Source organism: Solanum pennellii, chromosome 5 (genome assembly GCF_001406875.1).
Source record: "Solanum pennellii chromosome 5, SPENNV200".
In the NCBI taxonomy this organism is placed as follows: Eukaryota; Viridiplantae; Streptophyta; class Magnoliopsida; order Solanales; family Solanaceae; genus Solanum; species Solanum pennellii.
The window spans coordinates 58,134,805-58,150,116 of NC_028641.1; the positions used below are offsets into that span (position 1 = coordinate 58,134,805).

At 31.4% G+C, this 15,312-nt stretch overlaps 1 pseudogene; it reads right to left on the minus strand.

Moving 5' to 3' along the window:
- LOC107019611 overlaps window positions 1-9,152 on the minus strand; it is a 35,601-nt pseudogene extending 26,449 nt beyond the window's left edge.
- Window positions 9,153-15,312: the final 6,160 nt, after the last annotated feature.

Consider the following 15,312-nt stretch of genomic DNA (forward strand, 5'->3'; position numbering starts at 1 on the left):
CATTTATAAATGAATATAAAGGTCATAAATTAGTAATTTTAGCACTAACAAAAAAGACTTATCACTTACAAAATATCATAGAAGATTAAATTAAAGAAGTATAAATTGGTAAAGAATACAAAATAATAAAACAAATAAGAACAAATACAATATTCATATCCTTCTATGACTTTAAATATAACAATATTTCTACTAAAAAGAAATTCATAAGGAATAGAGTTCTGGATGATACCTCCTCTCCTATAACCAATTAAAATTCAAAAGTCTTAATAATGATTCAAGTGCTTAACTCCTAATGAATGATACATAGCATATAAAGTTTAAAATAATTGAAAATCCAAAAAGAGCAAGAAAAAGTTAAATGATTTCTTGACCACATAGATATGTCCTTCAGTTGGACTTCCTAAATGCTAATAGTTAAAATTTATATTTATTATCAAATAATTTTACAAATGTAAAATACTAAAAAGAAATTCTAAAGGTTTAATAATTGTGGAATATAAAGACAAATCCATTACATTGAGTTGAATGAACTAATGAGTGAGAATGTATTTCATTTTAATGAAACATTATTAATATATAGGTAAATTTACTTTTTAATACAATTAATTAAAAGATTGGTGTTTAATAAAATACTCAAAATGAATATTCAACCTATAAAAGATAATTTGCAATTCAACTTTTACCTTTTTTTATCATCCAAATTATAGTGTGTATATATATATATATATATATATATATATATGGGGTGCTTTTTCTTATTTATGCCCCAAACCCCAGCCTGGGCCGATCCTAAATCAATACCCAATCTCATAAATTTTAATGGGCTGGATCAGCTTGGACAAGCCCACTGGACAGGTTTACAATGACTTATATCAATCTTAAATATTAATTTCTTCAAAAAAAAAAAAGAAACTTTCACATATAGCTACTAAAAATAGTTTAATTGTTTTCCATAACTATAGTTTGATAATTACAATTTATAACTACATGTTATAGGAAAGAGAGAGGTGAGCGAGGGAGGGTAAAGAGTAGGAGAAAGGTGAATTGTATATGTATATCAATAATTGTATATTGTACATATGTAGTTGTATATATGACAAGCGAGATAAGAAGAGTGAGGAGAGAGGCGAGCGAGAGAGTGAGAGAGAGGTGAATGTATATGTATATCGGTAAGATAATTGTATATAATACATATGTGTTTGTATATATGGCAAGTGATATTGGAAGAGGAAGGAGATTGGTGAGTGAGATTGGAAGAGGGAGGAGATAGGCGAGCGAGAGAGGGCAGAGAGTGGGAGAGAGGTCAATTGTTTTATATATATATATCGATTAAATAATTGTATATTATACATGTGTATTTGTACATTGTAGCGAATTATATATATATACAAATGTGGCTAATTATACAACTCGAAGTCAGATTACGTAATTAATGTATAATGTTAGTCGCGAGTGGTAATTATGGTAAACTATAGCTATGATGAATAATAAGTAGTATAAATTTGTTTAACCGCGTAATTTTTCCCCCAAAAAAATTACGAATCATGTATTAATGAATCACTAAATCTTACTAATTTATTCATATGGATCACGTATTAATTAGTGTATGACTAGATAATTAGAATTTTGAAAATTGATGTGCATAGATTTAGAGGGTGTATTGGTAAAGAATAGATGTTGATTCTTTTTTTTTTTTAAAAACAATTGAAAAATACTTTTTAAGAAAATAAATTAATCTAATTTAGATAAATACAATGCGAGGTTGAATGGTGGGAGCACATAATTAGGAATGTCATTAATAGAACTTCTTTTTTCCATATTTTGATTAGGAAAGTTATTTTATTCATTTTTAAAGATTTTTTTTTAAATTCATATAATAAACAACAGTGCAACTTTAAAGATATCCCAAAACATTATGGCTAAATATTTCCCAAAGATAAACAAAAACATAAGCATCCGAATTAAGGGCCAAGGAAAACATCGGTAGGTTCAGTTTGATTTTATGGAAAATTACGCGGCTAAGCAAACTTATACTATTTAATTAGTCATCATAGCTATAGTTTGCTATAATTATCACTCGCGACTAATATTATATATTAATTACGTGGGCTGACTTCGAGTTTGTATAATTATTCATGTTTGTATATGTATAATTCGCCAGAATATACAAATAAATATCTATAATATACAATTTTTTAACCTATATACATATACAATTCACCTCTCTCCCACTCTCTGCCCTCTCTCACTCTCCTCTCTCCTCCATCTCTCACTCTCCTCTCTCATCCCTCCCTCAATCTCGCTCACCTCTCTCCTCCCTCTCCCAATCTTGCTTGCCTCTCTCCTCCCTCGCCCAATCTCACTTGCCATTTATACAAGTGTATATGTATAATATATATTTATATACAATTATGTACATATGCATTTGACCTCTCTTCCACTCTCTTCCCAATCTCGCTCGCCTATCTCCTCCCTCTCTTGATCTCGCTCTCCTCTCTCCTCTCTCTCCCAGTGTCGTTTGCCTCTCTCCTCCCTCTCCCAATCTCTCTTGCCATATATACAAATACATATGTATAGTATACATTTATTTAACCAATATACATATACAATTCACCTTTCTCTCACTCTTTTCCCCTCTCTCTTCTCTCTCTCCTCTCTCTCCCAGTCTCGCTCACCTCTCTCCTCCATATAACATGTAGCTACAAATTGTAATTATCAAACTATAGCTATGGTGAGTAATTAATTATTTTTAAGTGTCCATATGTGAAAGTTTTCCTTGATTTTATGTATTATCAGTTTGATTTATCGATTTTTAAATCTGTTATATTTATAATCAAGCAAATAAGATATTTTTATCGTTTTCATCCTTAATGAATAAATTTTTAGTTTAATTTATTATATCATAATTTTACAGAGGAGAACATAAAACTTAGCCTCTGAAACATTGTAAAAAATTACATAAAATCAATTTGATATTCCTATAAATATACGCTAAAATATGCATATACATTAGATCGAGTCATGGGCAACATATACTTAGGGTATTCATCCGAACCTCCTTCGGCAATAAATATTACAATTTATACATGGTTAAAATTAATTTTTTTAGATATATATAATAGATGTGGAACCCCTTTTCACTTATTCATGTGTTTACTTTTCAGATTTTGAACTCCTTATTAAAAATGTTGACGAATGTATAATAGATATTGAACCCCCTTCCATTAGTTCGTGTGTATTCTTCTCAAATTTTGAACCTCTTATTAAAAATTCTGACTTTATCACTAGATAGAGTGACCATTGTAATCTCTAATAAATTATCCATCTCTTGAAAATCCAGTTTTGTGTCCACAAATTGATTTGGATTATGATGAAAATCATATCAATTTAATTGATTTATTAACTTATTCAAATCAAAATTAAATTAGTGTAGATGTTATTGATTTTAGTTCGATTGTAATTCGTTCTTTGATTATACGTCAAAGTAAAGGAAATGATTTATTCAAAAGAACATAAAGGCAACAATATATTCATTTAAAAAGAAATCATGAATTATCTTCGTGTGTCATTTGGATCTTATAATTCTTACCGAAACTTCATTTATGTTTAACTTCACAACGTCTCACAAAACCCTACTCACCTTGAACAACTATCGCTTTTATCTTCGTAATTTGTCAGCTTATGTTGTCAATAATTAGTTATTATTATGTATATAAAATTATAAAAATATTGACCGATTTACTAACTTTTTGTTTTGACATTTATTAATATATATATATATATATCGGAAGGGCCTAAAATATTTTTGAAGTAGAACAAATGGTACAAAACTATCTTCCATTTACCTATTGGTTTTAAAATACCCTTCTCATCAACTTATTGGCTCCAAAATAGCTTCGTCATTCACCTTTATGTTCAAAATTGACCATTTAGTTAATAATTTTAAATTTAAATTATTTAAATATCTTTTTAATACGTGAGACTCAACTATTTGTTATAATTTAACTTATTAATATAATTTATAAATCAATCCACAACCTAGCCATTACTAATTAAACCCCACCAAATTAATAAACCCGCCCCATTAATAATGCAACATTTAGAAAGCTAGTGTCAAAGAGTGTTTCTAAAATTTTTAGGCGAAAATGTTTATAGAACTATATTATCATACATTCAAGTCATCAATCAAAACATATTATAATTCAAATGTCTAATAAAAATTACCGATAAACTTATAAGTCTGACTATGTTCATCTTAACTATTCATTCATCTCAATTATGTGATGTTACTTAACAGGTAAATTTATTAAAAAAATACTATATTAAAGTTTTAATATTTAAAACAAATAATAAATATTTATAAAATTATATTTAAAAAGTGCATGAGTTAATTCAGGATGTACTACTCTTTACCTTTAATTATAAATTTCGAATTCAAACTTGTAAGAGAATCCTATTAAAAGTATCCTCCCAAATAAGCGGCTCCACCTAAATTTAATTGGGGCTTCAATTCAGATTTGAATAATTTTGGATGTCATTTTCAGAAATCTGTAATTTCGTCGTGGTTTAGTAGTGTTTAGGGCAATATTGATATTAGAATTGGTTTAATAATTATGTGGAGTTTAATTAGTAATGGATGGGTAGTTTGTTGGTTTATAAATGATATTAATAAATTAAATTATATCCAATAGTAGCCAAGTACTTTAAAAAAATTTAAATAGTTCAACTATATATATATATATATATATATATATATAAATAGTTTATCAATTCGATTTGATTATTTTTTTGATTTATTTGAACAAAGTTAAAATTAAATCAAATATCATTGACTTTTTTGAAAATGTAAAACTAAATAAAATCAAATAAAATTTAATTGATTTGGCTTAATATTTTTAATTTTTATCCAAATTATAAACACCTCCAAGCTGTAGCCATACCCATTAAGTTTGACTCATGTACCAGTTTGTGCTATCTAGCATTCTATATTTGACATGATAATCTAATATATTAGTTATATAACCAAATATTTCAAATGATAAATTTCACGGTACCATAACATACGATTTCACACCTTAAAAATATTTATATAAATGCTATAAAAATTAATCTTACTCATATTATCAAATTGATAAACGAGACTCAATTTCATATATCAAATTAATAAATTAACAGAATGTTATTATAACAAACAAGATCAAAGGTAGAATTAAACAAGAAGACAAAAAACATTTGTTGATTTAAAATCATAAATATTGGCGTTATAACATTATAACAGGTTTCAATCACCTAAAAATAAATTAAATAAAATTTAAAATAATTTTCAGTCTTTGTTATCAAAAATAGATTTCGTACGTGATATAAAATTAAATAATATATAAAACAAGTCAAGATATGACAAATCATAACATATAATAATATGTCATATGCCAAACAACAAAAAGTTTTTCCTCCCTTGAAAAAAAATCATCTAAAGTAAAAGTTTCGTGATATCTTTCAACATTTTCAAAAATTAATTTTGGCCAGACGTTTCTTTTCCTATGTATCTAATTATAAACCGTGTCACCTTCTAAAGTAAGGTCTAAGAAAAAATCACAATAAAAATGAGATAAGTTAGAAAGGTTTTAAACCTAAACTTTCACTATGTATGGTTCTTTCACACAAAATCATTTAGACTACATAACCTTCTTTGTTTAAGGAATAGAAAGAAAATTCTGGAACATCAAGATTAAATCAAGTGACTATTGTAATCTCTAATAATGTTTCCAGACCATTGTAATTTTTAATAGTAACTCCATCTATTTGAAGACTCCATATTGTCCTTCCGGCAATTAGGTATATCAACAAATTGATTTGGATTGATTATTGATCAAAATTATATAAATTTAATTAATTTATTAACTTATTTAAATTAAATTAAATTAGTTTGGACATCATTGATTTTTGTTTGATTTGTTTCGTCCATTAACCAATATTAAAAACGATTCATTCAAAAGTGAAAAGAAGACCACAAGTCATTCAAAAAGAAATCATGAATCTTCTTCATGTCATTTGGATCATATAATTCTTACCGGAACTTCAGTTACGTTTAACTTAATAATATCTTACAAAACCATACTCATCTTGAGCAACTAGCGCTCTTATCTTCGTGTTTGTCAGCTTATGTTATCAATAGATTGTTATATATTATGTATATACTAGTAAACGCCCGGGACCAACAATGTAAAGATTATTATAATATTTATTTGTCTTTTGATTTTTGAACCAGCAGTTGAGTATGTCTTGGTTGATTTGCACCTAAGTAAAAGTATTGATTAAATTTATCTGCATGAAGAAGAAAATAGAGGCATAAGGAGAATTAATGAAAATATGTGTCGATAAAGTTCATGAAGACGAAATCAGAAAGAGTCAATCGAAAATTGGATGAGCAATTTTATACAATTTGAACTCTTGACTATGTTTGGTATTGCATTTTGTTAATTATAAAAGAAGTTGAGTGTTTCTTTAGTTGACACATGAGATTTTTTTTAATACGTTAATTTTTTTTTATGAGAAATGGATTTTATCAACTAAAGTGAACGGCACCATAGTTCATATGGAAAAAAGGCAGAAAGAAATATTGTAACATTAACACCTCAACTCAAGCCTATGGATGAACTCTATCAAATTGGGTAAAATTTTGAAGCTAACTTAAAACTTGAAGCCTTGTAAATACCCGTGATAAAAGTTTGTTTACTTTACAAAATATTGAGTCTAAAATGCATTATATTTGAATAAATAACAAAAGAGAGCTACTTCTTCGAAAGAGAAAAGGTCAACAGAGCTAAATAACAAACAAATTGATATCATATTTACTATATTCACTCTCGTCTTGATATTCTTAGTGCCTTGTTTTAGTGCATCAAATACCAAACAAGTAATTGAGTGGTTTTCAAACACTTCCCCGCAGCAATTTACAGAGTCCCAATAAGTTCTCAAGAGAATTATTATACCATGTCCGAGTTTATTACCCATATTTGTAAAGTGGAGAAAACCACATCAAAACTAACTAATTAGGCTTTGGCCACGCGATGTCATATCACGATATGATATCGAGAGATGTAATTAATGTTTGCACATGCGATCATATTATGAGATGTGATTCCATATTCTCCAAAAAACATGATATGAAATTACATGGTGATTTCATATCATGATTGAGATATTTTAATACAGAAACTGATCCAAAAGTTTATATTTTGTTAAAACAACCCTCATTTATGTCTACTAACCATTTATTTCATATGTAAATAAAATTTATAATTACATCATTACTTTTTAAAATTTATTATTCTCACCGTCATAAAATTTATTATTCTCACCAACATATAGTCACTTTAACTCACACCAACCGATTGTTAAAGTCATGAAATACTTATGGTCTATAAACATTAAAATATAGTTGCGGATGATATTGACCAACAAATGTCTCAAAGTAACAATGTGGGTTCGTCTCAGTCACATGATCGAGAAATGCAAATTCTACATGATGAAGTTGTTCGTACTATGTGGGAGGATTATATTAAAAATTAGTACACTACAATTTATGTTCATTTTTTTTTAAATTAAAGTTAGATGAAACAATTACTTGAGTGGAGAACAAACGCCTTTGTAATAATTTATTATGCGATTTTATTGAATAAACAATTGGGGCTATTTTAATAATTTTACAACTAATGAGATTTGTATGTTTATGAGAAAATATACAACAAAAAATTCCATATCGCAAGTCCAAACAAAACTTCAATTTCATCTTATGATTCCATATCATGTATCCATATGATGATACCATATCGCATGGTCAAGCTGTGCCTAAGTAAATTTAGTATTGATAGATCAATCGGTCTTTGCCAACATCATATCCTACAAGTAAAAAAACCACTTATGATTTATGTGGGTTGCATGAGACTCTCTAAAGAATGAACATAAAATTTGATACTCCAACACAAAGTGATGGGAAAGGTGTATGCACCCAAAAGTATTATCAAGTCATAACTCAACCAACTGACGAAAATGATTCAAAACGCAAATTTGAGCTTAAGAGGAAAAAAGGGCAGTCCTGTGTAAGGTCCGGGGAAGGTCAGTAGTCCAAGAAGTGTGATGTAGGCAATCTAAAATAATTCAAACGTTAGTGGTTGCTTCGATTGCTCAAACTTGTGACCTATGGATCACACGGAGACAACTTTAACGTTGTTCAAAGGAGCAAAGGCAGCCATTAAAAAGAAATTAGGACCATAAGATGAAGATATAATACTTAAATGATTGGAGATTAGTGTAGAAAATTTGAAATATCATGTTCTAGCTGTGACAGAGAGGAAATCCCAAACATCTTAATGAGCACTTAAAATGAAAATCAAACGATAAGTCCATTACTATAACCAACAAAAATTGAGAGAACTTTGAAGAAGCAAAATGAATAAAGAATACATCTATGGTTCAACCCTGAAACTGAATTAACCAATAATATTGAATTTGGAGGTTGGAAGCTCTTCTAAACAGAAATGAACAAACAAAGGAATTAAGAAAAAATGAAGAAGAAAAATAAAACTTTTATCCATCTGAGTAAAAAATTTTTTACATCAAACTAAAAGAATGTATTTATAGACTAATATTAGAAATATCTAGAATGTGATCCACTAACTAACTCTATCTGCACATGTCATTGCACATGACATTCTAACAACCTCTAACAGACTGATGTAATTAACTAACTAACTTTGTAACTAACTAATTTATTAATGACTTGTGAGTGACTAATGAATTTTTTAACACCCCCCCCCCCCACAAGCTGAAGGGTACAAAACATTAAGCACACCAAGCTTGCCTAGCAGATAAGAATGTTGCGCTTGACTAAGCCCCTTTGTCAATAGGTCAACAAGCTGTTGTTGAGTAGGAACATACATAGTGTCAACCACCCCTGCTTTGATTTTGTCTCTGATGAAATGACAATCTTTTTCAATGTGTTTGGTTCTCTCATGGAAGACTGGATTGACTGCTAACTGTATTGCTGATTCGCTATCACTCAAGATGTTGATAGGGCTTTGAACCTGCACTTCAAGCTTAGTAAATAACCCTAATAACCAAGTGACTTCCGAGACTTCTGAGTCCATGGTCCTATACTCTGCCTCAGCAGAACTTCTATAAAGTTTGCTGTTTCTTGGATTTCAAGGTCACCAATGACTCACCAAACTTGACCACATAGCCTGTAATAGACCTTCTAGTGTTGGGGCAAGTAGCCCAATCAGAATGACACCAACATGTGAGAGTGGTGGTAGGTTTGTCCTGCATCCATACTCCTTTACCTATAATTCCCTTTAGGTATATAACCACCCTAGTAGCAGCATCCCAATGTGAATTCTTTGGGGACTGCATGAACTGACTAAGGGTTTGGACAACATAGCAAATGTTTGGTCTTTGTAATGGTGCATAAAGTAGCTTACCAACCAGACTTTGGTAAGGACAAATATCTAGCAAAACATCATCTCCAATAACACCATTTTCTGCATCATGAGCTGCTGAAGTGAGCTTTAAATTGTCTCAAAAGAAGTAGAAGCACGTTTGACACCAGTCAGTCCTACATCAGCAATGAGCTCCTATAGATACTTTCTCTGATTAAGAATAACACATTTAGGGGACCTTAGTACTTCAATGCCTAAGAAAAACTTGAGGTCAGCTAAATCTTTGAGTTTGAATTGGTGATGGAGACTGTCTTTGGCTTTCGTGATTATCTTCTCATTATTGCATGTAGTGAGTAAGTCATCAACATAAGCAAGCACAATCACAATGTCTCCACCTCTCTTTAGAGTGAATAGAGAGTTGCCATGAGTAATTTGAGTGAATCCAGTCTCTAACAAGGCAGTAGTGATTTTCAAGTTCCACTTCGTAGATGCTTGTTTAAGACGATATAAAGACTTGAGAAGTCTGCACACTTTTGTGTTTCCTGGCTTCTTAAAACCTTCTTGCCTCTCCATTTATACTTCTTCATCCAAATTACCCTGAAGAAATGCATTATAGACATCCATGTTATATAAATTCCATCTTTTAGATACAGCTAATGCAATCACACATCTAACTGTCACCATTTTAGCTACAGGAGAGAATGCGTCATGATAATCCAAACCTTCTTGTTGGTTGTACCGCTTTGCTACTAACCTAGCCTTAAACCTTTCGACTTCACCAATTTCTTTGTATTTAATTTTTTACACCCACTTAGACCCAATAGTATGCATTCCTTGAGGCAAGTCAACCACATTCCAAGTCTTATTGTCATCAAGAGCCTGAATCTCTTTTTTTGCCTGGCTTCAATCCTCTCTCATCCTTGACTGCTTGTTTGAAGTGATTAGGATCCATACAGTCTGAAACTTTACTCAAATAACTCATATAACATGCGGTTAATTTCTCATAACTAAGAAAATTTGCCAAGGGGTGTTTAGTACTACTCTGCTTGTTAGTGACAGTAGCATAGTCTTTTAGCCAAGCTGGTGCTCTAGCTGGTCTAGAAGTCCTTCTGATGGAAGAGGCAACTGGTGGAGGCAGGATATGAGATGAGGGAGAGCATACTCCATCAGTATGTATTGATCTATCATTAGAAGAAGGTTGTGATGACAAAGTCTCAGTTCTCATGTATGTAGGATTAACCGATGAAATGTGGCATTCTTCAGCACTTAGATCCTCAGCAACCTCAACACAAATATTAGTATCATCTTGAAATAAAGAGGAACCCGCAGATCTTGTAAACAACTCAATTTGTGGCAGTGTCTGAGCAAAAGGAAATATATCTTCATGAAAATGCACATCCCTACTCACTGCTATCTTGTTTGATTTTATGTCCAGCATAATATAACCCTTCTGTAAATCTAAATAGCCTATGAGAATGGCAGGAAGAGCTCTTTGTTCAAACTCTTCACCTTTAGGCAATACTGAGCCATATCCAAGACACCCTAGAACCCTTAGGTAAGTCAAAATTGATGCCTTAGAGTATAACATTTGATAAGGACTCACCTTATCAATAGAAGATAAAGGTAATCTATTCATCAAATATACTGCTTCTTTGATGCAGAAAACCCAATACCTAGTAGGCAAATGTAATTGAAATCTAATAGCTCTAGCTATATTCAGAATATGTCTATGCTTTCTCTCCACCATACCATTTTGTTGTGGTGTGTGAGAGCACCTACTTTGATGCAAATGCCTAAATCATGAAACAAGTTTGTACATTAAGATTTAAAAAACTCAGTACCATTGTCTGACCTGATTACCTTATGAGAATAAATTGAGTGCTAACTATTGTGAGAACGATCTTGATAACAACAGCAGTCTCAGACTTCAATTGCAACAAATAAACCCATACATATCTGCTATCGTCATCTAGAATTTTTAAAAAGTAATGTTTCTTATCAATAGTATGAGTCTTATAGGGACCCCAAACATCCATGTGCCCAACATCAAAGCTCATGGATGGCTCTAGAGGTACTGATGGAAAAAGCAAGTCTAGGTTTCTTAGCTAATGGGTAAACTGAACAATGATTATCACTATGATTATTGTGAACTAAATTCAGAAGTCTTAGAGATTGAGAGGAAGGACGTCCAAGCCTTTTGTGCCACAAGTTGACATCCTATAATATTGCTCCTGCAGTGACTAGTTGAGGATTGCAAGTAGACTTCTGCCTGTGTACTGTTGTAGTATCCCCTTTGAAAACATAAAGTCCTCGTTCATCCTTTCCAATCCCCTTCACCCTGCCACTGTAGAGGTCCTGAAAGACACAAAAGTCAGGATAAAAATAGTCAAAACAAGACAATTTCCTTGTGAGTTGCGAGACTGATAATAGGATGAACTTGAAGTCTGGAACATGCAGGACATGTTTAATATTCTCATTGTTAAAAGTGGATGCCTCACCAACAAGACTGGTCTCTACTTTGTCACCTATAGGAAGATGAACCTGGTTTTCCTGTGTTTTAGTTAATCTATGACTTTTAGTCAACAAGTGTTTATTTGCTGTAATGTGTTGAGTTGCACCTGTATCCACAATCCAATTTCGTGTAAAACCATTTGAAACCAAAGAAGTAGCAATACCTCCTATATTGACTTGCTTAGGTTCCTTCACATCTTTGTTTAGCATCTGCATAATCTGTTTATTTACCTGATCAGTAAATGCCTGTCGCTTGTGTAGTGTTGTATTTTCCTCAAGAATCTCTTGTAACTGAGTCATAGTACCACCTGTAACATGGTTTGCTAAATGTTGACCTGCATAATGTGAGGACCCTGCTAAATTTCTCACATTTAGTTGGAAACTGCTTACCATAGTCGCCTGATATGTTTCTGAGATTGCTGGACTTCTTTTTATGCTTCCAGTCATTAGGATAACCTATCAACTTGTAACAATTTTCTTTCGTGTGAACAATAAAGTGACAAAACTCACATTTCCTTCCTTTGTAATATTCCTTTCCTTGATTTATATGCACATTCATGATCATTGGATCAGGTTTGTGAACAACATTTGCCACATAGTTTGACTGCTGGATTTCATCCTCTACAATCATAGCATAAGCTTGATTTATGGTAGGTGTGGTTCCTTTAAGTAGAATCTGCCTACGAGCTTAATCATAAGACTCATTCAAACCACTCAAAACCTGAATCAATCTCATTTGCAGTAAATGTTCAACATAATCCTTTGATTGACGACAATTACAACTAGGATTAGGCACTATATTATCATATTCACCCCAAAGAGTTTTCAACTTTGTAAAGTAAAAAGAGATTGAATATGTACCTTGTGTAAGAGTCGTGATTTCCCTATGCAACTGATATACTCTCATACGATTTACCTCATCATACCTTGCCTTCAGATCAGCCCAAACTGAGAAAGCAGTTGTGGCATAAACAATTCCACTTAGAAGATCTTCACTAACTGTGTTCATCAACCACGACAGCACAATTGCACTGCAGGTTTCCCATTGCTCATGTAGTTCATCTTTATCGAGAGATCTTTTACAAACACCTGTAACAATACATATTTCCTCTTTCCCAACAAAGCAATCCTCATTGACCTACTCCAAATCTCATAATTCTCTGAACCTGTCAATTTTATGAGAATCAAAACAGCTCCTGAAGTATCTGAATGGCCAATGTACAGAGGATCATTCTGATCTATCTTTGTGATTGCCGTTACTGCAATCTCAAACTTATTTATTTATGCAACTAAAGTTTCTCTGATCTAAGCGATAACACTGCTCCTAAACAATTAGGATTGAGTGCTTTGATACCATATTAAATTTAGAGCTTGAAAGCTCTTCTAAACAAAAACGAACAAATAAAGGAATTAACAGAAGAAGAAGAAGAAGGAGAAAGTTTTATTCATCTGAGTAAAATTTATCTTATATCAAACTGCAAGAATGTATTTGTAGACTAATATTAGAAACATCTAGAATGTGATCAACTAACTAACTGTATCTGCACATGTCATTAGGCATGTCATTCAAATAACTCTAACAGACTGATGTGATTTACTAACGAACTCTGTAACTAACCAATTCATTAATGACTTGTGAATGAATAATGACTTATTTTAACAGATAATGCTCTATCCACTTCCATAATTGAATTTGAGTAAATCTCCCTCATACAACACTTATAAACATACTCCCTGCAAATACCTCTATCATGACATACTCCTCCATTTTTTCCAATTTCACCACCTAATGAATTTTTCCTCCTCAAAATAGGTACCTGAATTCCCAAAAAATGAACCACTATTCCATCCTTCTCTCTATAAACACTACACATATGAAACAACACCCTTTTCAGGACCTGACAAGAAAAACTAAAATTCAAAAATATAATTTAGTATGACTGGTTGTAAATTCCAGCAATATTTTTCAATCTTTTATGATGCTTATGTTTCTCTGTATAAGTGTCGACTGAAAGAACAACGGAAGGGAAGGAGGAAAATGAGGTTTCAACTCGATTTTAGGTTTAGCCAATTCAAACTCAAAAATATGTGCAGGAAATCAGAGGATAACATTGAAGCAGACACAATTATTTGGGTCTTTTATTTCTTAACTTTGGTTTCTACTGTTTGCTTCACTAATTAATTTTCTGATGGGTTTTATTTTTGTCATCGTGTTTATCTGTTTCACTGTTATTTCATGCTATGCATTTTTGTTTCAATTGAAACTATAGGCAAGCAAGATAAAAATCAGAAATACAAACAACTAAGATCCAAAATCCAGCAAAGTCCAATGTTAAGACAAAGAGGAGTTAAAGAAGATGGAAAAGAAAGCCAAAATCAAAGACCTCAAACACAAAGGAAACATCAAGTATTGCAACATCAAAACAAATTCAATTGTAAATTATGCTAACCTGGACACAACTGTGAAGGAGAAGAGAAGAAGAGGAGAGAGCAGATGGAGATGATCGATGGTTAACAACGGGGAGGCATTAGAATTGATGCAGAAAAGGGTTTAGGACAAAAATACCCTTCAACTTCAATATTTTTATGGGAAAGCACACGCGTTAACATAGATACTTGTGTTGTTTCCCTTTCTTATATACTCTGTTTCACAAAGAATGAACTAGTTTGACTTGACACGGGGTTTAAGAAAATAAAGAAGACTTTTAATCATATGGTCCTAAATTAAAGTTATGTCAAATGTATAAAATTGTCCTTTAATCTTTTGGCCTTAAACATTCCACGTGAAAAGTTGTTACGAAAAAGAAAGAAGCCGTTCTTTTTAAAATGGAGAGAGTAGTAATAATTATAAAAATACTGACTGTTTGACTAACATTTTGTTTGACCTTTATTAATTTATTGCAAAATGAAATGTTCAATTGTTATATGCCATAGAGACAAACAAATGCAAGTCTGACTCACGAATATAGTTCTTGTAAATTTTATTTACTAAAAAGGAAAACAAACGAAGTAAAATTTTTTAACACTAATTTAACTATGTATATATAAATGCAATCATTTGATGTGTATTCTCCTTTTATGAAGGGAATTTTGACAGAGAAAATTTTACAAAATAGAATATGTTCTTGAGGTGGTTCATTTTTATCCTTATCAACATAGACAATGAACTCTGCTGAAGCATGCATATACTTGATTGCGAATATTTCAAATATGTATATAGAAATGAAGGGCAATATACTCCGGCTTACCTCTTTTATGAACCTATTTAATCTTAGAATTTGGGGAATAGAGTTATCTTACACTGTTATATCACTTTCAGAAAGTTCGTTTAAAACTTCACCTACCAACATGATACAACTAG